Below are 25,617 nucleotides of genomic sequence, written 5' to 3'. Positions count from 1 at the left end.
CTCATGGAAAGTGCAAATTTGAATTTTGTAAATTTCATGTGTCATGAGATATTATCACCTGAGATATTACCTTTAGGCATTAAAAAGTGTAAAAATCATTCTTAGTTCGCAGGCCCTGAAAACCAGGTGAGGTGGCAGGCAATAACTGGCCAACCCCTGTTTATTACTTACTTTCACAGAGAACAAACCAAAGGGCAAGTGAGTTTACTTTTGAATCAAACCTAAATGTGAAGAACAGCAGCAGAAAGGGTTTCTAAGTGGGCTACTAAGAATAGTCACACACTTCTTTCCCAAAAGTATCTTCAAAAATAAGTGTTACTTTAAAAAATGAAACTGGACCAAATGATATGAAAGCCATATCAAGACCATCTGTTTTGGAAAAACCATTTCAGGCCATTAAGTTCAGGTACATGCTAAAACAGAAATACAGTTCAACATATGCATGCATTTTTCTTCCCCCTATAAAAAATGTTAGCCACTATTATTGATTAATGATGGTCATTATTAATGTATCACTTAGACCCACATGTTTGGCCAGTGGTGAGTGTCTGAAGAGGATGTGATGATAATACATCAATTATGTGTTACCTAGAATTATTTTTTAACTCTCTAGAAACAATTTCTAGTGCTATCAACACAGACAGAATGATTTATTTTTCATTTACTTTTCCCCCAATAGTGTGTATTTATTTCTCATTATAAGTTAATAAATATCGTTATACAGAAGAATGTTCAGAATATTACTGTCTTAATTCCAACTTTCTCTCTATGTCATTTAGTTTAATTTTTCAACAGTTATGCACCTGGTACTTTCAGCAAATGTTCAATGAACATTTTTGGAAACATTAAGAGGTGGGGGTTAGGGAACCAATCTCCACATGATGGAAAATATGAATATTGTTATCTCTACACCTCAGAAACATAGGGATTGATAAATGACTCATCCAAGGATGAGACAGATTCAAACACATCTTTTTTTTTTTAATTCCACATATTGTGATCTCTAATCTGACAGAAACTTTTCCTCACATTTTATTCAAAAATCTGTAAAATCAAAATATAGGCACTATACTTACTGGTGGAAAAAAGTTTTTAAGTTGATGCATGTGATTCAAACCTGTGTTCTTCGAAGTCAACTGCATTATGTATATTCATACCAAATGTGTTTCCTAAAGCATTTTTAAACAATGTACCACAGAGATAAAAATGAATGTAGACATAATAACAAATTCTGTAAAAGCATACAGATCAAATAAATTCCTTATAGCGAACTGACTTTGATACAAATACTGTAACTTTTGTTTTTTATATATTGTTTGATATATTTTTGCTAATTCTTTTACCTTTTGACTCTTTTAATTAATTGCCTCATATATTGAATATTCATTCACTGGACAGACTGATGCTGAAGCTCCAATACTTTGGCAAGAACCAAGCCATCGGAGGGGACCCTGATTCTGAGAAAGATTGAGGGCAAGAGGAGAAGGGGGCGACAGAGAATGAGATGGTGAGATGGCATCACTGACTTAATGGGCATGACTTTGAACAAACTCAGGGAGATAAGAGAAGGACAGGGAAGCCTTCACTATGAACTGTGCTGCGGTTCATGAGGTCACAAAGAGTCAGGCACGACTTGGCGACTGAACAACATATACTGAATACGAAGTTGGATATTGTCCTTTTCTAACCCAGTTTGACAGTCTTTTTAAAAACATTTTATTTCATTTATAGCTGTTACAAATTGTATGTTGGTCTTATTCCTCATCTTATTTTTGTCTGCAAATTCTAACATCTGGTTTATTTCAGCATTCTTTTTTCCTCTTGATCGTGGGTGATTTCTTTTTACTTAATTTTTCACATGTCTAGTAACTATTGATTGTATATTATATATCTGATATTGTATATTGGATATATTGTGGAAACTCTGGTTTCTGGAGTCTTCTTTTAAACATTCTTTAAGGCAGTTAAATCATCTTAATTTTATAGAGCTTGGTTTCACACATTATTAGAAGCAATCTATCTCAGATTTTACCCTTAGACTTAGGGTGAATTACCTTAATCCTGGGAAACATCTTTACTCTTCAAGTGTGACTGTTGTCTGGTTTCAAACAAAAAGCATGAAGTGTTTACCAAGACCCCCTAGTTTGGTAGGATTCAAACTCCAAACTCTTCTTCACAGTGAGGGTAGAAGCTGAAATCTCTGCTCATACATCTCAGTGTTCTGTGTACTGCTTTAAAATGAGTTCCTTGGAATCGCCCCCGCTCCACACACACACAAGTTTACACACAGATTCTGAAGCTTCTGGGACTCCCTTCACTCTGAATCTACCTATCCCCTACCCTCAATTTCCAGCCATCCTGGCAACCCTGAGCGCCATCGTCTGGTACTACATGAGTTCTAGATCTCACCAGAAACACTGGTCATAGTTCTCACTAGGGAAGCCTTAGAAATATGGATGTCACCAAGTGAACGTGTCCCTTCTTTCATGGGTCACATCTCCTCAAAATTCTGTCTTCTTTTGACTATTCTCTGGTACCTTCAAACAGCTAGTTTTATATTTTCTCCCAAAGTTTCTAATTTTTTTCTTCTAGTTTTATTGAGATATAACTGATACATACTGTGTAAGATACACAGTATGATTTCATTTACATACATCATGAAAGGATTATTACAGTATACTTAGCAAACATCCATCACCTCATATATAGATACAAAATTAATAGAAAAAAATTCCTTCTGGTGATGAGAACTTAGGATTTACTCTCTTAACAACTTCCACATGTAACATACAGCAGAGTTAATCATGTCATACATTACATCCCCAGCACTTATTTAGACTGCCTTCATCCAATTTCCCCCTTTAAAATTGTAAAGATCTCCAATCTTGCTTGCAGAACCATTTAAACTGGTCCTCCCAAAGGTTCTAACTTGGAACTTTAAAAAAAACAGACTACCTGGCTCCACCCCCATGGTTTTCTATCAGCTGGGCTGGAAAGGACACTGCAATGCACCACTTCTTACGTGCCATGTATGTTGCCAATACAAAGGGCTACAGACAGAGACAAAACTATGATTCGACTCTATGCGTAACAGTAACCCAAGCTAAAAAAATAAAAAACAAAACAAACCTGACTCCACAGAGTAACCCTAGCATCAGTTCCTTGAGAACCATCTATTCATTAAGACAGTACATATTCTGACTTAATCTTTAGCCAACTTTTGCCCCCCACCATGCACAGCAACAGCATGGCGCTCTCCCAAGCAGGACCTCCTGCTGCCTCCGACAGCCTTACCATAATATTAGGTCGCCTAATTATGAGGTTTTTGTACATTTAGGAAGAAGAGAATATTATATAAAAGAATAAGCTAGGAAGCATTTACTTTCAATATATTACTCTGGCACCTCAATACAAAGAACTTCAAGGAACTCTAAACTGCTGTTCTATTGTGAGTCCAAAAATATACCAGTAAGTGACCCAAAACGTGGAGCTATGTACAAATGCCCAATTGGTATGTTATGTTCTTTGTCTTCTCAATTTGCCAAATTGTGAGGTTAAGAGATTTTCTGTCCCACAAGAAATCTTTTCCATAATTCTTTCATTTACTCAATAGTTCTAGCATACAGCAATACCAATAGCATAAATGCAATGAATGGAGAGATTTCATATATTCAACAAATTTGTTATGCAACTGCTATATGCCAAGAAGAGTAAGATTCTGAGGATACAGCGGTGATATAAAACAGACATGGTCCTTGCATTCTTGACAGACACAGGCAACAACTGAATAAACAATCACAAGAAGTGTGTGGCTAAGCGACAAGCGGGAGAAGGCAGTGGAAACGGCACTAGGACAAGCGAAGGCCCTGCGTGAAGAGCAGCCACACACTTCTGTGGAGGCCTTCAAGGGAGCCTGCAAGCTGAGACCTAAAGATGTGAAGGAGCCAGCACATAAGGAGCAGAGCAGGGACCTTCCAGAAATCAGAAACAATGTGCAGAATTCCAGAATCATTAGGACTATCTTTTAAGACCGCAGTAGTTTGACAGTAGTGGGAAAGAGTGATTACAATGAGATGAGGTTGAAAGTAGCCAGACCATGCAGAGCTTTCCAGCCCTTAAAAAAAAAAAAAAAAGCATTTCTTATTCTAAATGCCACTGGAAATCCATGAAGGGTTATAAAGCAGGTGAATAACAAGATCCTATTTGAGTTTTTCAAAACTGACCTTGGCTATAATGAAAAAAACTGAAAGGGTAAAATAAAAAAGGTAACAGATGGTGGCTTAGGCTAGGCTACCAGCACTGGGCACAAACAGTAGCTAGATTAGAGAAATACTTTGGAGACAGAAAAAAGAGGCTCTACTGATGGACTGACTGCAGTAGATGAGAGGAACTAAAGATGACTCCTAACAAACAGGATGAAAAGACAATCCTCAGAAAGGAAGAAAATATTTACAAACAAAGCCAACTGACAAGGGATTAATCTCCAAAATACATAAACAGGTCATGTAGCTCAATTTAAAAAAAAACAAAAAAAAAAACACAGGGCTTCCTTGGTGGCTCAGTGGTAAAGAATCTGCCTGTAAATGCAAGAGACATGTGTCCGATCCCTAGTCCAGGAATATCTCATATGCCATGAAGCAACTAAGCCCATGTGTTACAACTATGCAGCCTGTTCTCAAGAGCCTGAGAGCCACGACTATGGAAGCCTCTGTGCCCTAGAGCCCTGCACCAGCAAGAGAAACCGCAGCAACGAGAAGTCCACACGCAGCAACAAACACCCAGCACAGGCAGAAATGAGCAAAAAGGCCTTTAAATTTTAAACTACATATATATATATATAAAACCAATCAAAAAATGAGCAAAAGACCTAAATAGACATTTGTCCAAAGAAGATATACAGATGGCCAAGAGGTGAATGGAAAGATGCTTGACATCACTAATTATCAGAGAAATGCTAATCAAAACTACAAGAAGGTATTCACCTCACACCAGTCAGAATGGCCATCATCAAAAAGTCTACCAACACTGAAGAGGGTGTGGAGAAAAGGGAACCGTGCTGCACCGTTGCTGGGAGTGTAAACTGACTCAGGCACTATGGAGAACAGTACGGTGGTTCCTTTAAAAACTAAACAATGGAACCAACACGACTCCAACAATCCCACTCCTGGGCATATACCCTGAAAAAAGACACATGTACCCCAATGTTCACTGCAGCATTATTTACACTAGCCAGGACATGCAAACAACCCAAATGGCCAATGACAGATTAATGGAGAAAGATGTGTTACATGTATACAGTGGGATATGACACAGCCACTGAAAGAAATGCAAGAGTCACTTGTAGAGATGGGAGATGAACCTAGAGTCTGTCATACAGAGTGAAGTCAGAAAATCAATACTGTACATTAACACATAAATGTGTAATCTTCAAAAAAGGTACAGATGAACCTATTTCCAAGGCAGGAATAGAGTTGCAGACATAAGAGAACGGAAGTGTGAACACAGGGATGAAAGGGGAGAGTGAGACGAATTGGGAGGTTAGGACTGACATATATACAGCACCATGTGTAAAACAGATGTTGCTGTTTAGTCGCTAAGCCGTGTCTCTTTGTGACCCCCATGGACTGTAGCTCACCAGGCTCCTCTGTCCAAGGCATTTCCCAGGCAAGAATACTGGACTGGGTTGCTATTTTCTTCTCCAGGGAATCTTTCCAAACTGGGATTGAACTCACGTCTCCTACATTGGCAAGCAGATTCTTCCTATGTCACCAGGGAAGCCCGTAAAATAGCAAGCTAGTGGGAATCTGCTATAAAGCACAAGAAGCTTGGCTTGATGCTAGCTCTGTGATGACCTAGAAGGATGAGATGAGGGGTTTGAGGGAAGTCGGGAGAGAGGGGATATATTTATACATATAGCTGATTCACTTCACTGTACAGGAGACACTAACAAAACATTGTAAAGCAATTATATTCCAATAAAAAAAGACACATGTACCCCACCATTTGCTGCAGCACTGTTTACAACAGCCAAGACATGGAAACAACCAAAATGTCCATCGACAGATGAATGGATAAAGAAGTTGTGGTACATTTATACAGTAGAATATTACTCAGCCATAAAAATGAAAAAAGTTGGGAAATTTGTAGAGAAGAGGATGGACCTAGGAGTCTATCATACAGAGTGAAGCAAGTCAGGAAGAAAGAAACAAATGCTGTATTTTAACGCACACATGTGGCACCTAGAAAAATGGTGCAGACGGACCTACCGCAGAGCAGGAACAGAGCCACAGACGCAGATAAGCAGCGTGTGGACACAGGGGGTCGGGGGTGGGATGGAAAAAAATGACTCCTAGGCATCTGCATTGAGCAATCAGGCTGTGATACTTCCTGAGCTTGGAGTATGTGAGAAAAAATAGCCATTAGTCACACACCGCTACTTAAATTTTTATTAAAATTTAGCTCAGTCACATTACCACATTTCAAGTGCTCAAGAGTCACATGTAGCTGGTGGCTACCATATCAACCTCACAGATATAGAACATTTCCATTATCACAGAAAGTTCTACTGGACATTGCTATTCCAAAGGCAAGTTCAAAAACAAAAACGCACCAAATGCTAAAGTGACCCAGCAAGACTAAAGGTAGAAAGTATCCCTTTCATTGGTCAACATGGAGGTCCAATGATGAGTTCAGCAAAAGGAGGTTCACCGATAATAAAAGCCAAACACAAACTGAAATAGGAGACGAAAAATGAAGACCATATCCATAGGATATGTCTTTCAGAGTGTGAAAGCAAGCAGAGAAATTAAAGGGGCATTAGCTGCAAAGAAACAAAAGTCATCCAATTCCAGAATATTCACCTACTCAACCAATATTTATTAGCATCTAGAGCTTCCACACACTGTTCTCAGTACCAGGCAAACAAATCAGAATAAGATCGTGAAAGGAGAAAAGCAGCAAGTAAACACAGGTTACTTCAGAATATGATTAAGTGCAACAAACCAAGTAAAAGAAGATGGTAAAGTGAAAATGGGTGAACAGGGAAGAACTCAGTCTAACAGGAGCCATAAACGACAGGAAGGAACCACCTCTGCAAAGATGGAATATATTTCTGTGCTATTGGGAAAGATCCAAAGTGAGGTGAAAAGATTTCAAAGTCATTCACTCAACACACATTCACTAATCAACTAGTGTACACTATGATTCTAGGCATTGGGAAGAAAGCAAAAAGTGAGGAAATAGACAATGATCCCTGTCTTTCTAGACCTTATGTTCTAGGAGGTGAAAAAACAAGAGGAGAAAAAAATGGTAAAATATCTATTATGTTAGACAGTGTTGAAGGCTAAAGGAAAACGAGCAAGCAAGGAGACAGGAAGCCAGGGAAGAAGTGGGCTTGTGGAACCTGGGCCTCCACTCTGGCTCCTCTGTGCCAGGCTACACCCTGACCAAAGCCACCGCCACTGTGTCACCAGCATGACTGCTGCAGTTATTTTCCTGGTTCCTCTCCTTTCTTAAATCCTTTCAGTTTTACTTCTTTGATGAGGGACAGGAGGAAAGAACTAGGTGATAAAGAGAATAGTCTAAACACACAGAAGAGTGTGCTTTTACAGAATGAGACCATAAGCCCATGGAGGTTTTTGAACAGAAAAATTCTATGATCATTGCTTTAAAAGGATTATTCTGGTCACTGTGTTGAGACTGCATTTAAAGGGAACAAATGTAAGCAGGAAGACCAGCTAGAAGACCTCTGCAGTAACCCTAGGATGGCATGGCTATGAAACGGCATAGTAAGAAATGGCTGAATTTTGCATCTATATCAGAAGGAGAACAGACAATTTTCAGACAGGGTACAGTGACAGAAAGACAGTCAAGAACGCCAAGGTTTTTGGTGTAACTAAAAAGACAGGTGCATTTAGGACATACTAAGACAAGCAGCTTTAGGAGAAATTGGGAGCTCAGTTTTAGATATATTACATTTGAGATGCTTCTTAAGACATCCAAAATGTTGGGGGAAACGTTGGCTATCATGACTCAGGCTAAGGATATAAATCTGGAAGCCATCAGCAAACAGGTTAAATACTATGTTTAAAGCTATAAGACTCGAGTGTATTTCAACAATGAAAAAGGAGAGATCCAAGTGCTAAAGATTCAGCCATTCCATGAGACATAACAGAAAAAGCAGAGTAAGGAGGAACCACCAGTAAGGCAGGGAGAAAACCTGCTGGCAGATGTGGTGGCCTAGAAGCCAAGCGAAACATGTCTCAAGCAACTGTGCCAAGCGCTACTGAGAGGTTAAGTGAGAGGAGGATTCGAGGTTTATAATGTGGTGGTCATCGGTAGAAGCTGAAAAGGGGTGAGAGTGTATCCAAGCAATTGTTTCAAGGTGTCTTATTCAAAAGAGAAGCAGACTGGGTGCATGAAAAGGGGAAACAAGAAGAAAAGATTTTTTAAAACGGGGACAAAGATCATGCAAACTCACAGAAGGAAAAATCAAGGATGCAAGGGAAGGGAGAAAGACAGAGTTATATTCTTGAGAGCAAGAGAGCATGGGAGCTGGTTGTCCTTATCTCTGAACACTACAGTTTGTCATAAGGACACAGAAGGTGAATGGCACAGTCATACATGTGAGAGCATACAGGAAATCTTCCAATTATTCGACATGCTTTGTGAAACAGAAAGCAAGGGAGACATATAGGGGAGGAAGTATTGCGAGGTTTGAGAAGAGAGGGAAACAACACGGTCATAAAGAGAGATGAACTAAGAGGCCAAGGACCACTGGGCATGAAGTCAGGGGGGGACAAGGTTGTTGAGAGCTGAGCAGAAGTGAGAGTGAGGGATACTGAAAAGCTTTTTGACAGAGTGAAGTTATTGTGTCACTGAAGAGCTACTGGAATTAGGGTGGCTGAATCAGACAGAAAAATAAGGTTATTGGAGGAGAGGAAATCAAGGAACTAAGAGATGAGAATATTGGAGGCATCCTCTATATCAATGTTACTCAAAGTACCAGACCACAACACCCTATGGAGCTTGTGCCAGATTATACAAGCCAACATACTGCTTCTTTCATCAAAAAAATTTCGGTACCAAAAAAAAAAAAAAAGTCAGTTGAACTAAACACTGAACTTAGTGACATAGTTGAGTTACTTTCTGGCACAAACTACTTATTGCAATTCATACTGTAACAGTTCTCAGAGCATGGGACATTTTGAGTAGCACTTGTCTACACAAATATTGGTATCACCAAGAATTATAACAGAAGTAAAGATGACAGTGAGCCAGGAGACAAGTATTCAAGGAAGTAGGGGAATGAACCAGGAAAGCTGGTAATGGACTAAGATAACGAGGGCAGTTCAGTTCATTTCAGTCGCTCAGTCATGTCCAGCTCTTTGCGACCCCATGAATTGCAGCATGCCAGGCCTCCCTGTCCATCACCATCTCCCGGAGTTCACTCAAACTCACATCCATTCTTTATGTTAAATTGAACCAAATGGATTGCTAATGTGTGACCATTTCCTCACCTCTAAAAATGACAGTATTGTATTGTTCAACCTAATATTCTGGATAATTTTTGAGAACAAATATTTTATGGCAGTTAATTTATTTTCAAATTTCCTTTATAGCTTCTTTTGAGTAAGATGTATTAAATATGATGTAATCAAATTTATTAATACTGTTGTGTAAGATTTTGTAGGTCATGGGTTTTGTTGTAAGAGAGTTTTGCCTACATTTTCCCTACTGATCAGTAATAATGCAACTCTGTTTTCATATAGCATACTAGGATAATGTTTCTTAGCTTTTGTTCTTCCAGATATATTGGGTTGGCCAATATATTTATTCCAGTTTTTCTGTCACATCTTACAGAAAAACCTGAATGAACTTTTTGGTCAACCCAGTATTTTAAAATTAGCTTGTAAAGTCGGGTGGTAATAATTTGATGGCATGAGAGTCAAAGCTGAAAGTTTTGGAAAAGCATGGTCAAGAAGTAACAACGAGGAACAAAGAGGACACTTCCTCCACCTTCTGGTTCACCAATAAAAGGTGCACAGGAACAGGAAACATTTACCACTTGAGAGAGCTGCAAGGTCAGTAGCATTATGGGGAGAGGCTAGGTTATAGCTGGAGCAAGAAAAAGTAAACACTCCCAGAAAAGACTGACAATAAAAAGGATGTGCTAAAGACTATGAGTTTCTAGAGGGGCAGTGAATGGATTTCAAGAGACGATAAAATGTGGGAAATGGAGAGCCAAATCAGCAATGGGATCCAAATCTGGGAAGATAAGAGTAATACACACAACAGCGGCATAACTAAAGGAACTAAGTCCTACAGAAGTCATGTGCCAGGACTGGCCTCTGACTAGAACATAATGCTTCACTATGAAGATGGACCCTCCATGCAGACTGATAATAGAAGGTGAAGGAACTCCTGCTTAGTTTCTCATGGGGGGGACGGGGGTTAGTTTGAGGAGCAAGGAAAAGGTTAAACAGTCTTCCTATCTTCACACTGTGAAGAGAAATGTAATATGATCTGGTGTATAATGGCAATAAGGAGAAGCCTAAGGCCCTTCAGCATACAGTCAGGGCATTCTTCAAGCATGATTCAAGAATGTTAAGTATTCTTACAAAAGAAAATATCTAATTTCAGTATTTTAATTATCATTACTCTGCCTTATGAATGACTCCCAGATTTCTCATCTCTTAATCTAGCCTCTTTTCATTCTATGGGGAATAGACTGGCTGGCACTCTGATTTAGGACCTATGAAAAAAATGACAGCAGAATTAAGGCAGAAAATAGTGACCTAGAGGACAACTATCATATATAACATGAATTCTACCTTGTAAATGGATCACAGAGGACATTTATAACTAAAAGTCAGAACAATATACACCTCATTTCATATCTTGTGGCTTTTCCAACCAAACGAACTTTAAATGAAACAACTTTAAAATAAAGTGAAGTACCAGAAAGACTAAATTTATGAATGAATCTAGAGAGTGGTACATCAGCTTACTATGTTCCCTATGTAACATTTATTGTCTACTTTCCCTTGTGGCTCAGCTGGTAAAGAATCCACCTGCAATGTGGGAAATCTGGGTTCAATTCCTGGGTTAGGAAGATCCCCTGGAGAAGGGAAAGGATACCCACCCAGTATTCTGGCCTGGAGAATTCCATGGACTGCACAGTCCCTGGGGTCACAGAGTAGGACAGGACTGAGCGACTTCCACTTTGTATCTAAATGAACTGTTGAATATAAAGTAATGTTTGACATTGCTACATTCTTTCAGTGGCTCAGGAAAGATTCTAAGTGTCTACCTCAGTACTTCTTCTACACAAGAGAAAGGATACCACTTAGAAACATCCAGAGTTAACTGGATTGAGAAATATTCCCAAGAAACCCATGTTCCTCCTGTATACATGTGTCATTCATCTAATACACAGATAACTCCAAAGACATACTCACTCTCTACACCCTTATCAGCAAACCACCGAGTTATACTTCAGGGTTGAGTGGAGGCTTTTACAAAAGCCACCCCTCCATGAAGCAAATTAGAATCATTAAGATCATCTTCAAACTGCATTTAAGAAAGTTTGCAGTATATCTAACCTCTCACATTTCTATACAGATAATGTACAATAAAGTATGTATAAACACATAAAAGTATTTCAGTCATCATAAACCTGTTCAGAGAAACTTAGCAGCCACCCTGTAGCACATGCACCTCTTTTACTTCCAAGTCAGATCAGCTGCCGGCATGAAAGAACATTTACTACAGCTATCACCTATGTGCCATGTGGACTGATGAACTTCAAATTTAACAGGTTAAAAATATCTCCCCAACCCCCAGACTTTTTAACTAACACACCTGTTAAATCAGTTAAAAGGAAAATCAGTCCAGCAACATAAGAGTTATGAAATTACAAGTAAAACAATGGGAATATTAATGAAGAAATAGATGGAAGTAAATAGGGGAGCAGATTGGCATTGCTATGAAGCAGCTTCACCTTAACAGCATCCATCCATATATCACACTTTTCAAACTATCTGGGGGTTTGGGGGCCTTTCAACAAGTTCAAAAGAAATCAGAGGCCGGAATTTTCTGGACTGCTACAAGAGAAACTTTACAGTGGGGATTGTGGTACAGGCCAAGGGGTGAGCACCTTGGGACAAACGTGTTCTGAAAAGTCCACCGCTCAGTTTGGTTTGCATTCTATACCATATCATATAAACACAATTGCAGTCAGCAGCACTATTTTCAGATGATACTTTTTAAAACCAATGTTGGCTTATGGTTTGTATTTTCAGTACAGATATAGTAGGCCACTTAAACATGTAATCTAAAGACTAAATATACAACTTTTCAAACTCTGGAAATGAAGAAACTTGCCCTAGCAGCAAAAGCCTTTACCAACATCTATTTGACTGCCTGCCTGAATTTATTCTGACCAAGGGATGGAATGGATTGGGAGATTACGACTGCACTGCTGCTGCTGCTAAGTCGCTCAGTCGTGTCCGACTCTGTGCAACCCCACAGATGGCAGCCCACCAGGCTCCCCCATCCATGGGATTTTCCAAGCAAGAGTACTGGAGTGGGGTGCCACTGCCTTCTCCTACTATGTATAAAATAGATCCTACTACTATGTATAGGCGGGATAACCAATGAGAACAGACTACACTGCACAGGGAGCTCCTGGTGCTCTGTGGTGACCTAAATGGGAAGGAAATCCAAAAACAGAGGGGATATATGTGAACGTATGGCTGATTGACTCCACGGTACAACAGAAACTAACACAACATTGTACAGCAACTATACTCATAAAAAATTTTAAAATATTCTCTGACCAAATAGGAGTAAGCCATTACTTTAAAAAAAAAAAAAAACTAACATTCAGTTAATTTTTCATTATCTAAACTTTGCTTTTCAGTTTTAAATCTAGTCTGATAAATAGATTATCACAGAAATGCAGACTTTAGCTGAAAACCAGGATGTGATTTAAAGACATCAATAAAACTTCAGGCTGATATGATTGTGTATGCACAGCCAGAATTTGTCCAGCATTTTAAGCACCTTCAATGTTAAGTTTTAAGACCTCTTTTAAAAAAACACTTTAAAAACTATACTTAAGATGATCAAGTGATGAACAAGTTTGTTCTTTCTCCTTTTTTCCTTGATCCAATCCATCTTAATTCTTAAGCTTTTTAAGTGCAGGTTTCCCAGAGTTAATGATATGAACCTGCTTTAAGTTCCTAATCTGTTTATATAGTCAATTGATACAAGGCATTCCTAAAATACCAAATATGAACCTAATGGTTTATCAAATCTTATTTACTAAGTTATGAAAGTAAAAATGTTACTCACTCAGTTGTGTCGTTATGTATATATAGAGACATAGATACAGAACTGTACTACCTTCAGTCCCTTAACAGAATCATCATCATTAAAAAAACAAACAAACCAAAAACACTGTACTCCAAATGGTTTACTGCAGATGCCACAAACTGGCAGATCCTGCCAATAGGTGTATTTAATTTGTGTTAAAATGTCTTAAAACATGAATTTCACCTACCAACATGTGCAAATCATGTGTGTGCTACGTTGCTTCAGTAGTGTCCGACTCTTTGTGATCCTATGGACTTTAGCCAACCAGGCTCCTCTGTCCATGGGATTCTCCAGGCAAGAATAATGGAGTGGGTTGCCATTTTTTCCTCCAGGGGACCTTCCCAACTCAGGGATCAAACCCACAGCTTGTGCAGCTCCTGCACCGCAGGCAGACTCTTCACCGCCGAGCCACCAAGCCCCACTGGTGCAAATCATGAGACGCACATTAATCCAGGTTCTCTGCTTCTCTTAGAAGACAGGAGAAATTCAGATGTTGTGGAAGCCTGAACTGCTTTCCACAGTGGCTGCAGCTGGAGACCGGTTTATATGGGACATATGTTCTCTCAATTTGTTGTAGTTCACAGGGGCCCTGTGAGCCCATACCTGCTTGGAGATACTGAGTAGCTACTCCCACTGGGATGGAAGATCAATCCTATGTGGTTTCTGACAGAGATCTTAGTCACCTATATTGTTTGTCAAATTGTTGCATGAAGACAAGTGGCCAATTTCAAGAAATAAGCTAGGTCCCTAATAGGCAGAATTTTTTTTAAAAGAAGATGTACACAGTTTTCAAGAGAACTTTCAAATCTACTCTCTTCTCATAAAAATCTCTGAAACTGGAACACAAGCTATTTGACCTTGAGGCAGTAAATTATGAATATAATAGTTACAGACTTGGACATTACTTATTCCATACATGATCCTTTATGAAGGATAACAACCCATTCTGAGATATAAAACAACTGAGGCATTCTTGCCTTATGTTTTTAAAAAGTGAAGTGAAGTCACTCAGTCGTGTCCGACTCTTTGTGACCCCGTGGACTGTAGCCTACCAAGCTCCTCTGTCCATGGGATTCTCCAGACAAGAATATTGGAGTGGGTTGCCATTTCCTTCTCCAGGGGATCTTCCCGACCCAGGGATTGAACCTGGGTTTCCAGCATTAGAGGCAGACACTTTAACCTCTGAGCCACCAGGGAGGCAATAATACATTTCTTAAATAGTCGAAAATCATTATCAATGTTTCCACAAAATTATACTAAATTTCAGAGCAAAATGGAGCAGTAAGTGATACAGTCATTTTCCCTCCCTACTCAATCAATTAACTTTTAAACTTCATTTCAACCACCTATTTATAGAAAACATACAAAGGTAAAAACATTTGTTCTAAGCTGAGCATTTTCCATAAAAATGACCATTTGACTTCTAAAAGCTATTTTTAAATGGGTTTTATTCCAGTTATTAATTAGAATCTGATTTGAAATAAGCATTTGCATAAAATAATGCTACTATAGAAACAGCAAGAACTGTAACATAGAAGTGCGGAGAAAGAGTTTTTATTGAAGAATTTAAAGGTCAAAATATGGGAATAGTGCATCAAAGCACTATACAAATGTATACTCTACACAAATGCCTGTAGTCACTAGGCATTATACTCTGGAGTTCACATAAGTTGACTCAACCAGCTTTGTTGATAACCAGTTCTTAACACAGACATAATATTCCTTGAAAATATAACCAAGTTGAAGACTTACTTCAGTTTTATTGTATAAGAAATTTTAGACAAATTGATAATTCACTTGTTAACTTTATCTGAGAATCTTCATTTCTAGAATTCATTAATATGGCTCAATTTTAGGATCTAGGTTTAAGTGTGGTCGCTCAGTCGTGTCTGACTCTTTTTGACCCTATGGGTTGTAGCGCGCTAGGCTCCTCTGTCCATGGGATTCTCCAGGCGAGAGCACTGGAGTGGATAGCCATTCTCTTCTACAGGGTATCTTTCCAACCCAAGGACTGAACCTGGGTCTCCTGCATCGCAGGTGGGTTCTTTACCATCTGGGCCATCAGGGAAGCCCAGATACTAGGATGTTTAGACTAAGATTTTGGTTTATAATTATATTTAAGCAGAACTTCCTACAAAAAGTGACAGAATTTAACTCCTGATTTAACTTTGACCTTTCTCCTGCAAATAATGGCTGAGATGACATGTTCTAAAGCCAATCTTTTAACTAGCAATAATAATATGAACACCCTATTCTAGAATTCAAAAGTTTTCTTGACGCTTTCTCATCAAAACTATCATAAATATATTTCACACAAATTTTATGGGGGGAAAAAAATCACCAGCATTAGATTATATCCACTGGAGGGCACTCAATGTGACCAAAGCATGCAGTGAAAACATGCCCTGACGCTACTGTCACTCAGCTGCATCAGGTTTGAGGAGACTTTGAGGCTGGAAAATAGTATCTTTTAAAAGAAAAGATGCTCACAAATAGCAAGATAGTTAATCTCTAAAAAGGGTTCCTAACATGACGATTCTTTTATAAGAGCTTCTTTTTCCCTAGGGAGCAGATTTAAATACATGCTTCAGGGATACAGGGTTCAAGCCTCAACAGAAGTATCTAGATTTCAAACCTGGTCAAGCTCAGACCTGCATACAACACAAAAGCAGCATTCTTAAGTAAACAGAGGAAATAAAGGACTTTCTCCAGAGTTTAAGTGATCAAGAACTACACAAGGTAACTCCTACTCATTTTCAAGCAATACAAATCACATATTTTCCTTTTCTGGAACTTACGAAGTATATCTTTATTTTAGCCCATTAGCCTAGTTATCTATCAAGACACAATTAGAACAGTATTACATAAACAATAATCTGTTAAAAGAATGAAGACTGATTTTGCAACTCAGTTTTCTCTCCGTGAGGGTCCAAGAGGCAAAAGATATAAGCTCTGGAGTAACCAGAAGTAGCTACTAGTCTGTTTTACTACTTACTTTTAAGATATAAAAATGCTTTTACTCAAACTGTTTCAACAAAAGATACCGTATTCCCAACAAAAAGAGAGCTAAAAGAATACAAAATACAACTAAGTCAATACAACTAGTGTTTTCACAACCAAAGTCACAAGTCAACATGCAGCACGAAAGAGCTGTTATACTTTTTATTACAAGTTTGTCCTGCTCTAAAAGTATTCATCCTTTCTGCCCTGGGCTGGCAATCACACATGCTTCCAACCAAGCTCAAAGTACATACTTAAAATTTACCACCTACTCCTCTGCAGTTATTACCAGCAACTAGTAAACCACAAAAGAGAAACAGAATCTCATTATAACTGGATGCTGTATTGTTTCATTTCAATAACACAAAAGTTTCATTTGGCTGAAGATACTACAAACAACCTATCTCTGGGATTTTAATTTCACTGCTACTTACAAGTATAAAAGAGTGAGATTCAAATTTTTGAATTCTCCATGTCCCTAGTTTCAACCATACTTATGCTCTTCCTTCCACTCCTTCCAACAATGAAACAGGCTGTCTGCATATAGCTTTCCCAAGAACCAAATCTCAAAACACTCTTAGAGAAATTAGCCTACTTCAAGTTTTCTCTTCCTATTTGGGGAGTGGAGGAGGGAAGTGTATATGAAAAGAAAAATATACAACTTCATTTATATGGATAATTTTATTCCATTTATCATTAGCAACAGTAAGAAGCTCAATCTGAGTTCAGTTTTAATATTGGAATCTTCATAATTATCTACATAATTATCTTGGTAAAGGATATGTTTCAAAAGAAAAATGCTGGACACTGACACTTGAACACTACTAAATGTTTTACTTTTTTTAAGTCACCTTTTAAAATTTGGTTTTTCTTGAAAGCAATTTTAAATGACTGCTCTAGCTTCTGGGAAAATCTCAAGCCTAGAACTCCTCAAGGACTCTAAGTTACATGCTATACTAAACTTTGTGGCACAGTTTTTTAATTTCCCCCTCAAGGACTTCAGACTTGAATAGCCTCAGCATTCCTTTAATCCTATAGAATAGTCTTCTGGAAGTTTTTCAAGTTACTGTTGCAATCACTTTAGGGCCTTGTACATGGCCTTCAGAACAAAGACTAGGTCAAAGTAATGAATACTGGACGCAAATTAATCAAATTTCGTGAAAAGATATTCGCAAACATTAATGGCACCTTTTTTTAAACTCAGAGATTTGTGCGCTTGAATGTAAAAATAAAATAAATGTAGCAGCCGCCTTAGTTCAGACCGAAAAAAATGCCTCCCGAACAAAAGTTTGTCACTAATCTAAGCAGATATTAAACAGAAACACTAACAAACAAACGAGTCAAGCTATGTCCAGTATCTCTTAAGGAAACACGTTAACAGGAAGATAGCCAATGGTACTGAATGTACACCAAGAGACAGAATGAAACGGCTTCCCAAGTTCCAGACAAAATACTTATAACTTAGCCATCTGAAAAACAGCAGCCCAGACTATCAAAGGCGAGCCGTCTCTTCAAGCTGCTGTCTAGTCTAAGCCACCACTATTCACGACACAAAGCTCTCGTTTCACTAAAACCACTCCTCGATTTCCTTTTGCCGACCTCTGCATACCAGCAGACCAGTCTCCCTTCATTCACCACTCACAAACCCGGAGTGGGGGTGGGGGGAGACCACAGATGTCTGGAAGATACAAAGTAGGAGACAATGCTCCCTCCAACACCGAAAAGAAAACGAAGCAAACAACTACACCCGACTGGCAAAGCTTTCAAGTTTAGCAGACTCAGAAGAAGGCTGTGAAAAGCGAACTTTGAAAGTCTCAGTTCCAAGTCCTCTCTCCAGACAAAACACGGAACGAAGTTGCAAAGCTTGAATTTCCTGCGGGCCATTTCGTAGCGAGGGGAAAATTCACCCCGCTGGAAAGTGCTCTCAAAATCAAGTTTAGTTGCCGTGAAACTATTTGAATAAAGAATCTCCAGGAACACAATTCTCGAAGCAGTCGCAATCTGAGTCCTGTGGGTCACTTGCTAAGAGACAGTAAGCCAGCCGCCCTCGCCCTTATTTTTCCCAAGACCTCCCTAGCACGCCCGCTTTCACTCACCTGCACCGTACAAAAAAATGTAGGTGCAAGATATGGATTTTTATCTGTGCAAATCCTCCTGGCGCATCGCGCCGTCTGCACTAACAGTTTGGATCCTCTAAGGTTTAAAGTTGCTCCGATTTAAACGAGCGCACTCACACCGGCAGGCCATTAAAAATCACTAACCTCTTATTAACCCTCGAAAAAATTCGTCCTTAAGCACGAAAGAAGGAACCTGGAGATAGGACCTCACGTGGCGTCCCAGGCCCAGCGCCCGCACCCCAACTCCCCGCGGAGGCCAGGAAGGCGGAGTCCCCCGTCCCCACCCCGCCCCCCACCCCGGCCCCAGCGCATCCCGAGGCGCAGGGTCCCTCCCCCAAACTCAGCCGCGGCCTGAGCCCGGGACGGAAACCACAGCCCCCTCCACCCACCCGCCCACCCCGCTGGCCACCCGACCTCCCGGACGCGCCCTCGCGGCGCCCCCTCCCCGAAAGCGGCACCCCCGGGGCTCCCGAAGGAGCCGCGCGACCGGAACCGGGCCCGGCCGCCGCCCTCAGCCCCCCGGGCGCGGTCCGCCTCTGCCGCCTCCCCGGCGGCCCCAGCCCACACGCCCCTCCCCGCTCCCCACCCCGGGGCCTCGGGCTGCGCCGGGTCCGGCTCCCAGCCGCCGACGGGACCGCGCGCCCGCGACGAAGTTTGGCTCCGAAGCGGGAACGGGAGCAGCCCCAGACGGGTAAGGAAAGGAGCGCCCAAGCACCTCAGGGGAACAGGCTCCTCCCGTAGCGGGAGTCCGACCGTCCTCGGCCTGCGTTGGCGGCTCGACGGGGACCGGAGCTGCTCCTCGGACCTTGCTCCGTCTCCGCCTCCCCTCTCTCTTCGCTCCCGGGGCCGGGCTAGCGCGGCTGCCACAGACCGAGAGGCTTAAAATGGCGCCGCACAAGGAGCTCTTATAAGTCGCGCAGGATTCACTGTATCCTGCCGCCAGCGGCGCAGCGCGGAGCGTTCCGCCGCGCGGGGACAAGGGGCGGGGCGCGGGCGGGCGGCGGAAAGTAGTCCCCGCGCCGCGGAGCCGCCCGCCGCCGCCGCCGCCGCCGTCCGCCAGCCCGGGGCAGGGGCGGGGCGCCCGCGCGCTCTGCGGGCGCTCTCCCAGGTTGAGGCCGGCGCTGCCCCGCCGCGCGGGACTAGAGGGCGGCCCGCCAGGGCGCGGTAGTCCGAGTCAGGGAGGCGCGGGTCTCCGCGAGCCGGGGTGGGCTGGAGGGAGGGCGACACCGGTATTCTCCACTGTCCCGAGCCCGACGCCCCGGCCTCGCGCATGCCCCGGGCCATGAGAACAGATGCGGGGCTGGCTGCCCGCTGCCAGCTACCCGCGGGAGGCGGCATCGGGACCCTGGCCCTGCGGGGCAGGCGGCACACGTCCCTGGAGGGTGAAAGTTCAGGGCCGAGGCGGCGGCGGCAATGCCGGAGCTGAGATCTGGGCCCACCCGCTCTGGACTCTGCCGGACGCCGCCGCCGCCCTGCTCCCGGTCAGGGGACCCCGGCGCGTTCGTGCTTCCGCTGCCGTTGCAGTCTGGGCCCCAAGCTCTCTGCAGGACTTGGCTCGCAGCCGAGCCGCACATCACCTCAGAGCCCCCCACGGTCCGGATCGTGGATCTCGCATCCCTACCCGGCTGTTCATCTTGAATCTGGGAATGAAGCACCCGGCCGAGCCGCCGGCTTTCCCCGCTCGTGAAGGCTGCGAACTCTTGTTAGGATAGGCGCCTTGCCCGCAATTCAACAAGTCCTTAGGAGTCCCTAACTGAACAAATGACTGATAGACATGGACTAGCTCCACAGCCCTGCCAATTAGGTTAATTCTTACAGTTTCCATTTTTAACTGGTTCCACTTTGCTACTAAGTATCAGTATATTGGGGGTGGTGGTGGATTTTTCTTTCATTCTAAGTTCATTTCTAGGGTATTACTTCTTTGAGAAATCCAAGTTCGTTGTTCATGGAAAGAGCTATCCATTAGGCAGCTTCTAATTTTTTTAAACTCATTTTCTATTCTTCAAAAAAATTTTAATTCGTTTGAATAGGCTGAAGTTGGGTCTTGTTTTCCCTTGGAAATGTCTCCATTGTAATCAGCAGATTTGGTGTTTGTCAAAGCTGAAACAATTATGATCGATTCACTTTCTCTAGTCTATTGTTAGATGCTTATTTTTCCTCCAAAACAATGGAGAGAGTACAAAAAACAACAGTGAAAGTTATCTTGAGGCTTTTATCTCTGTAATTAATGCATGCAAACAATAGGTCTTTATATATAGGTACGGCAGGAAACCCTCTCATTCAATTGTGGAGTAGCTTGTGCAGTTTTAGGTATAGCTAATGCTTCAGGGCCAACATGTTCTTTAAAAATTCAATTTTCCCCCTATCTTAATGATATTTTATTATATCCCAGTGATAATGTTAACTGCTGTCTAGCACCATAGCTGTAGTGGGCCCCTGCAGTGGAAAAAGTCCACAGACTCAAATGATGTACAGTGAGACCCATTGTCTACGATGACTTTCTCATTTGTGTCTTTGCCAGTAGTTCTGTAGAATTAAGAGTAGAGGATGGTTGTGATTAATCATCTGGTCATAATTTGAACTGATTGAGCAGAAAAAGATACTTTATCAAAGCAGTGTTTCTAATATAAACTTAAAAGTATCGATGGCATTTTTCAGGTAATAATCCCCAATTTTAATCTTCATATATGCAGTTGATTAAAGTCATATATGTAAAATCAGATGACTAATAAATATTAATTTTTTAACAGAGGTTTCCTTTTTCTGTGTTCAGTTTTTGCTTTTTGTTTTGCTGAACAAGGGCACACCATTAAAACTGATTAAGAAATATTTACACCATTAGGACATCTAAAAGATAAAAACTCTCCTATATTCGTATTTCTCTTTTTAGATGACAAAATAATTGAAGCATTTCTCTATAATTTAGATGTCTTAATCTAAATTTATAATTAATATTTAAAATCCCTAGTAATACTTTAAGCAAACACATGTTAGTAAAGGAAATGTAAAATTTTGCAACAATGCAGCAAGCTATTTTCACATCACATTTAAGTGTACTGAAGAACTACTGGGTAACTAGCACTCAGACAAATTAGTTGAATTTAACAAATTGCTCTGAATTTTTATTTGCTTATCCCCCCCAATAAAAATTGTTCCAATTGTCTCACCAAAAATATGAGATGAATAGCTTCTCTGAAATGAAGACAAATATTATCATTAAACCAACAAGAAATACAAGCATCAAAATACCTGAGGAGTTGGTGAAATGATTTTGTAAAAATGATGTTTAACAACTGAACTTGGGTCATACATTCATTAAAAATACTTGGTTATCTTCTTACACATTTTCCTTCCAAAGCCAGCCACTTGAGTTTGACGTAAATTAATCCATTTTGTGAAACTGCAGAGGACAAATGGTCCTAAATTTCAGGCTGTATTCCTAGAAACCAAAAGGGTCTCCAGCTGGTTTAGCAGAGAAAATATTGCTTGTCATGATATCAGACCGTTGGCACACCCAGCAGTGGCTCCATGGAAGCTGAAAGAAGGTACAGCGTCCCTTCACTAAAATATATGCCTTTGAATCACCTTTTAGGCGAAGAAATAAATGCCCAGATTGTTTTTGCACTTCGGACGGAAACGATGATCAAGGCAACATTGTCAAGAAGGCCCGTTTACTTTTCAAGATGGTTAAATCTATCAGATCCACTAATTAAACATTTATTGAACGCTAAAACAATGAGCTTCCTTTGGAGAGAAAGAAATGGATGCTTGGCTCCTTTGGATGAGGACCCCTAAATGAATGTATAATTGTGATTGTTAATAAGCCCTCCTTGAAAAGAAAGAGAAACAGTAGAAAACAGTGAAACGAGGGTGTGGTCTCTTCTGGACAATCTGACTCTCCTTGGGAAGAATCCTCTCCCCGCAGAAAGGTAAGACGAAATAATACTCCATACGTTTATAAACAATGAATGCCAACTCTCTAAGAAGGCTGGCTCAAAAATTTTTCTTTTCAGACAGCCTGCAAAGACTGGACAAAAATTAGAATCAGCCTTTTCATTTAGCAGTTCATCAAGTGGGCTCTTTATGGATTGGGGCTTTTGATTTGCAATCCATCATCTCAAGGTTCAGTGTTATCTTTTGATTTCTTTCCAGCTGAACAGGCTAAGTAGTTGTAAATACCTTATGTCAGACTATATGGTTGGCTATTCTCGCACACAGAAGTCATCTAGGAACCCACTGGGCAAATTCGGCAGAAAGTCACCGTGGAAAGCTTGTGCCTGGTGTGCACTGCGGAACGAGGGAGGGGCAGTGAAGGTGGTGGGAGGCGATGGTCATGGTGGTGGCGTGGCAGCAGCCGTGGTGGTTATGTTCATGGCCGCTTCAGATGTGCCAGGCACACTTTTTGTGCTTGGAGTTATGTGTTCTGCAGGCCTTCACTAGTTTGACACAACAGTCTTTGCCATACTAAGGAAGTACTTTCTAATGCTACCATAGATAGAAAGTGTAAGGAGAAGTAATGGAGACATCATCCATGATATTCAAAGAGCACAAAGGTATGTTTCTCAGTGTTTCTAAGAACTAAGACAAATACCGCTGCATTGCAATAAAATCATGCTTTGGAGACATAAACTGCCCCCCCCCAAACACACACATATACACACACCCTCCTCTATTAAAAATTTCAAAATGGTTGCAGATATTTCATTCACGAGAAGGTTAAAGGCGTTTCCCATCGAAAGAAGGATTAACTTACCGGAGGATTCTGGGACTGCAGATGTATACTGCGGCAAAATCCTAAATTCATCGAAAAAAATCACTTCTGGACTCCAGCTGCTAAAAATAATGGAATTATAGTAAATCATGGATAAGATTATAACATGCCATTTTCACATTCCAAACTGTTCAGGAAAAAGAAAATAATTCTTTTCTTTTAACTCATTTCTTAAACAATGCAAATTTTAAAGTAGCTTTTCCTTTCCAGAGCACGCAGCGCCATGAAATCGATAATTTTTGATCTTTCGGTTAGTAGGCAACATGGTGAGCTATTGCAGGGACTGCAGGCAGCAGACATGTTCTTGTCAGCTAAAAAAATTTTCATATTGTTTTTGAATCCATTGAGATTTGTAGATGTGATACCACCGGGTTTTTTGTTTTAGCTTGCACTTAGGCTACAGGGACGCAAACCCTCAGTTTATCGACATATCCAGGTCTATCGCTTTATATATATTAAAAACAGGGAGTCTTACTGGATCTTAAACAAAAAATTATGTAAAAGGAGTGGCTGGTGTGATTATAATCCCATCATGCAGGGTCCACGGTTCCCATTTAGTGAAATTTCGCAGAGGGCAACTTCTTAAGAACATCCCTGCTGTGCAGAGTGAAAAGCATGAACAAACCAAAGACAGAATTCATCTGTGTTTATATTTTACAAACAATGAAAAACCTACTCTTTGTATGCCTTTTTTTCCCCCACCTTATTATTTCATGAAAACTGCAGCATTTTCCCCGCCCCCATCCAAACACTCACCACCCCAGCACTGCAGTATTCCGTCCCTCTGTTGCTTCTCCTTCGTCTTCTTTTTCGCTTTCACAAATTCTGCACGCGCCATCTTTGTGTGGGGTGATCCTTTGCTAATTTCAGTTACCCATTCTCTCACAAATCGGTTCAGAAATAGAAAATTATAGTGTGCTGTGGGGCTTAATTTGCCTAAATTTCTTCCAGCCTTCCCTTCTGACACAGAAACAGGGAAACAACAGGGGTGGGGGGGAGTGGCAAAAAAAAAAATAAAGATTTCTATTATTGCCATAACCTGTTGTATACAGTGGTGATAAAAAATATTATGAACATAATAGCAACAGCTGCAGCCTAAATAGAAGCTATGAGATAATTAATGTGCTACAAGAAATTAATTTGCTGCAGGTGCCTCTGCTGTGAACTGAGTAACCCATGCCATAGAAAGTCTAAATAAAATGATTTCCCCCCCCGATTAAAAAAAAATACAGAGCAAAATGTCTTGTTCAGTAAATATTATGCATGCCTATTGTGAAAAAAAAAAAAAATGCTCCCCAGCCCCTTTCCCCCATCCCCTACCAACAAATCTCAAATGGTTTAGTTATCTGTGGGTAAGGGTGCAGTTGGATCAGTGTGTATGTTTATAAGTGTGTATGTATACAGGTATATATAGCTTTCTTAAACTTATGGAGGTTTGATGCTATGTCTTAGTTGGAAAATGTATGGACCAGCTATAGATTTCTTTTTAAAAATCAGCAATAGTTCATAATCGTTAAGAACTCTATTGGTTTTAAAACAAAAATTAGTGTATTCATGTGTATAGCCAGAAGGAAAATAACAGGGTTGAGCTGTACCCCATCTTTTAAAGATAATTAATCTCTTTTTTTAAAATCATCTTCCAAAAAAAAAAGGAAATGTGTTTGTAGTGCGGCACTCTTCATTGATGAGAGAGAGAGACTTTTTTTTTTTTTAACTCTCATTTGCTGTCAAGTTGAGTGTTTATGGAGAACGGTTGCTGGTTATATCAGAAGTGTGTTCCAGAAATACACTGAATCAGAGAGGGCAGTGTGGACAGGGCCTGGAGAAGGTCACAGTGCCAGAAGCAAATGTCCATTTTCCCTTTTGCACCATTCAGCAAAAAATAACTTTAAGCCTAGAAAAGTGGGGGAACATATAGATTGATTTTTTTAACCACTTGACCAAAAAAAAAAAAAAATTCTCTTTGAGTAAGGATACAGTCATTTCTGAGTTTTCTCCCAGTAATGCTACCGAAAGAAATGACATTTCTGTTTTCATTGCAGGCTTAGTTTGTTGTTTGTTTAAAAGTCAAAAATATATATATATAAATGTTATCACTGATATAAATTTTCAAGGTTGTTGGTTATTCAAATTTATTTTATTGGATGATCTTAAATTTTAATTCTAAATCTTACAATAAAGTAGCTTCTTAAACAAGGCATAGATCTTTTAAATAGCATTTTGATTTAGCTTCGCAGAAATTTTATTTCTAGGAGAGGATATAAAATTATTGAAACAGAACACAGTTCCAGGTATATCCAGAAGGGACACAGCACTTGCATGGGTTTTCGTTTAAATATATTTCACTTTGCA

General features: G+C 40.5%; 1 protein-coding gene across 3 annotated transcripts in view; it reads right to left on the bottom strand.

The window, feature by feature from the left end:
• Positions 1–19,366, bottom strand: part of CTNNB1 (catenin beta 1) — a 45,944-nt gene extending 26,578 nt beyond the window's left edge. For all 3 annotated transcript variants that reach the window (XM_068982360.1, XM_068982361.1, XM_068982362.1), the window contains exon 1: positions 19,210–19,366. The gene's annotated coding sequence lies outside the window, so the exon portion shown is untranslated. The remainder of the gene's footprint in view (positions 1–19,209) is intronic.
• Between the last annotated feature and the right edge of the window lie 6,251 nt (positions 19,367–25,617).

This window comes from Capricornis sumatraensis, chromosome 10, assembly GCF_032405125.1.
Source record: "Capricornis sumatraensis isolate serow.1 chromosome 10, serow.2, whole genome shotgun sequence".
Taxonomy (NCBI): Eukaryota; Metazoa; Chordata; class Mammalia; order Artiodactyla; family Bovidae; genus Capricornis; species Capricornis sumatraensis.
The sequence above is the reverse complement of the archived record's forward strand: the minus strand, read 5'-3'. Positions and strand labels throughout refer to the sequence as shown.